The following is a 4,396-nucleotide window of genomic DNA, read 5'->3' on the forward strand; positions in this document are numbered from 1 at the left end:
GTGGCACGATAGGGGTCTAGTGCTCAAGAAATTTGTGCCAGGGCAACAAGTTCTTTTATTCAACTCTCGTCTCCGTCTTTTTCCTGGAAAGTTGAAGTCAAGATGGTCATGGCCCTTCATAATCAAAACTGTGTTTCCACATTGAGCGGTGGAAATTTTTGAGAATGATCCGGGCCAAGCATTCAAGGTAAATGGTCAACGGTTGAAGCATTATTATGGTGACACAGCAAACCGCGAGGTGGTTAGTGCCGTTTTATTGTCCACTTGATTTCAAGATTCTACGTCGAGGTAGCGACGTAAAAGAAGCGCTTCTTGGGAGGCAACCCAAGTTTGTTGTACATTAGTAAGTAGAGTAAGCAAGAAGAAAAGTGAAAATCACAAAACAAAAAAAATAAAAAAAATGGAAAAATTCAGGTCTGACTATAGAAGCCTAGCGTGCCCGCGCTGTCCCAGCGCGCGGCCGCGCCATTTACATAGAAACATTGCGCGCCCGCGCCGGTTTGGCAGAAGTAGCGCGCGGTCGCGCCGTCCCAGCGCGCGGCCGTGCCGTGTCCTGACTTTGGAAAAAAATAAAAGGCAGTTAAGGGGGAAAACGGGAATTTTGTCCCAAAATCAATTTCCAACCAAATTTTACTCCCCCACATCCCATAATTTCCTCTCCAAATCAAACCCATTACTCCCATTATTCCCATAATCAAATCCCACTTTTATTCTATATCTAATTCTCTTTTCACCACCTATATATACATACACCTCATACACAAACTTCTTCACCAATTCACAAACTCTCAAACACAAATTCTCTCTCAAACACAACTCTTATTCTCTCTAATCAATTTCCATGTCACCCAAGAGACAAAGAACTCAAGTCGATAGCAGCGCCACCGATTCTTCAACTTTGAGTGGTGTGTGGCCCAGGTTTTCTACTCTCGAAGCTGAGGAGGAGTACACGAGGCTTTTTGCGAAGCCTATTGCTAAGAAGAGAGGTTTCCTGCCATCTGGGAACGATGGTAAACTTTTGGAGATGATCTTGGAGATGGGCTGAGTTCCTTTTTGCGAGGTACCAGTTATTGTGCCTATGAGTGTGGTTCACGAGTTCTATGCGAACGCCAAGGCTGAGAATAATGGCTTCACTGTGGTGCGGGGGAGGACTGTGGAGTATAGTGCAGAGGCTATCAGGAATGTGATTGAGCAGCCCGCGAGGAAGGTGGGGCAGGATACCTGGAATGATAAGACTCCAGAGGACTTTGATCTGGATCTTATTGTTGCTACTCTGTGCCGGCCCGACATATATTGGAAGATCAAGAGGGGCATAGTCGCCGAGTATTCTACGTTCCCGTCATCATGCATGAACAGGTTTGCCCGTGCATGGAACGCTTTTATATGTTCTAATATCATGCCATCTTCGTATGTGCATGAGGTTACTGTGGAGCGTGCACGTCTTCTATGGGGCATTTTGCAGGGTGATTTTTTAGATTTGGGGATGATGATATACCAGGGGATTCTGAGGTTCTTGAGGGGGAGCACTACAGGGTCTATTTCGTATACGTCAGTGGTGACAAAGTTGTGCGTGGCAGTTGGTGTGCATTGGCCCGCACATGAGCAGTTGCAGATTCTGAGTGCTCCGATCGATAGCACTACTTTGGCTACGATGCAGGAATGGGATGGAGGCAAGCTCGATCTAAAGGGGCTTGGGTATTCTTTTGACCACCTAACTGGTGGGAGGCTAGCTGCTGGTCAGGCGAGCAGGACTGCATGGAGATCTCAGTTAGGAGATGAAGGAGGACCATCGCAGCAGCATGAGCAGAGATGGGAGCTGGTTTGAGCACGACGCAGTATAGGCGTCTTGCGAGGAGGATGGATGCGATGCACGACATCCATAGTCGTTTTGCACACGATCTCACCCAGGCACTTGGGACTGTATTTAGAGCCACCGGAGTTGACATTCAGTGGCCAGTTTTTGGTGAGGGTTTTTGTATCCACCTCATGATACACCTGACACTCCACCCCTTAAGGGTGAGGATTCTGATTCAGAGTAGGTATTCCTGATTCCTTACTATTACCGTAAATGAGGATAATGAATATTTTAAGTTTGGGGGTAGTAGTTGAAGGAATATGTTTGTGTGAGTCTCATATAGTTTGCATGTTCATGATAGTTTAGTTCATATAGTTTACATATTTTTCCATGTAGTTTTTTTTATTTTGGTAGTTTTATGATAATTTGTTCATGTAGTTTCATGCATTTGCATTATAACATGATCCCTTAGATAATTTTCCCGATTGACTTGCGATATTGATGCTAGTGTAGTGATATCGTATTTAATGATGTTGAGTCTTATTGGATTGATTTGCATGCTAGAGACACTTGTATTTCACTAAGTCTTATAGGTTGCTAGAGTTCTAGATCATGATCATGGTTTATTTGATTTTTCAAGGTTTAATCGTTTGTTTATATTTAGAATTTAAGGTATTCTCTTAATAATAAAAGACTTGGATATTTCAAAATTGGAGAAATTGGATTCATTGCTAGTTGTGTGGCTAGGTGTCAAATGGCTAGTAGCCGGCTCATATTTTTATGAGTAGTCTAGGGTTGAATGAAATGGAGCGAAACGCACTCATTCAGAAATTGTGAAAAAAAAGAAAGAAAGGAAAAAAAAGAATAAGTGTTATGTATAATTGATCGCGAATGAGCTCTTTAGTACTCGAGTTATTAAGTTCTTAGGGGACTTTGTGCCTAGTGACTTAAGGCTTTTATGGTCTGGGATCCGCTAACCTAATGTAATAACCCCAAATTTTGGAATTTTTGAAACCCTTATGAATAGTGCTTTTTGCTGATTATGCTGAATAAGAAAACTTTTCATGCCACACTATGTAGGGCTTCTTTTATTGTTATTCTGAGATCGTATTAGTACTCTATATGATAAATAAGTGTATGTAAAGATCGTCAGAATCCAAATCCGAACACTTTGATTTTTCCCGAAAATCCACCAGATACCGAAAGAATTGAGTATAAGGTAACATGATTAAAAGGATTTAAATTCAAGGATTATAAGATAGGATCATAAAAGGAATATAATATATTGAGAAAGGTTAAGGGAACCCAAGTAATAAGATCCCGGGTATGATCCCTCAAACGATAAACGAGAACGAAAGTTAAGCGAACCGTATAACAGATCAGCGGTCATTAGCCAATTAATTAGGGGTTAATCAAAGAGGTTAGTGGGTGATGATGTCATCATACCAATAAGAAGAAAACAAGTATAAAAGGATGATATAATCAAGATGACCTAAGCATGACCTAGTAGATATTTTGAATTGGTGGAATATTAGCCAAGTGTTTTTAACTATGGTAAATTCTAAATATGGTTAATTAAAATAAAAGAGAAGCAACCAAGTAATTCACCACACAATTAGTCAAAGGGCAAAACAAGAAGCATTTCACTTTCTCCCCCTTGAAAGCTTGCTCTCGGCCAAAACCAGAGCATGAACTTCAAACTGCCATATCTCCTTCAATACTCACTCAAATGATGTGTTCTATAGCTCGTTGGAAAGGTATTGAGATGGCCTACAACTCTTGTTCACAAGTCTATTCCAAATAAGCATGGTAAGGCCCTCATATTTACCGTTCTTTTAATATGACTTTTAGAAACTTCAAAACCTAACTTTGTGTTCTTGATTTCTTTGGAAAGATCAAGCTTGTAGGAGGCTCCCTAAGGTTTTCTAGCAACTTAACACCTCCCAAGGAAGGTATAAACTTCAAACCCTAGCTTTGATTTTATGATTCCATTAAGTTTTATTGAAGCATTGTTAGTATTAAGGCCTGATCTTTGATTATAAGTAGTTTTGGTGGATTTGTATTGGTTTTGAATATTGGGTCTTTGATTGGTTGGATAAATTGGTAAAATTTGGAGTTGGGGACTGAGTTGTAGTATGATGGTTGAATATTGTTGTGTTGGTGGTTGTGAGTGAATTGATGAGAATTTAGAGTGATAATTAAATTGGAAATCGCGTAAACATAACCGTCATAATGCCCGATTTTCCTTAACTGTTCTGTTCTGAACTTTAGGACCCGTGAACTTACTGTAAGATTCTAACCTTTGCCATGTTTAGATAGTTCATGTTACGAGCTTCGTTTTGATATGTCGTTCACCTAAATCCGAGTTACGAGCGATGAGAAACGACCGTTTTAATTAACGGCATTTCGCGAACGAACCATTACCCCTCGCCTTACTTTGAAATATTGGTTAAGCTCCTTAAATGACTAATTGGATTATGAAAAAATTGTGTAAAGTGGGTTAGATGATTGGTAGGGTACTCGCGAAGGAATCGCCTTAAAACTCTTAATGGTTAATTTATTAAAAATAATGGAGCCGAGGGTACTCGAGCGATTTAAGTG

This window comes from Apium graveolens, chromosome 10 (genome assembly GCF_009905375.1).
Source record: "Apium graveolens cultivar Ventura chromosome 10, ASM990537v1, whole genome shotgun sequence".
Classification (NCBI taxonomy): domain Eukaryota; kingdom Viridiplantae; phylum Streptophyta; class Magnoliopsida; order Apiales; family Apiaceae; genus Apium; species Apium graveolens.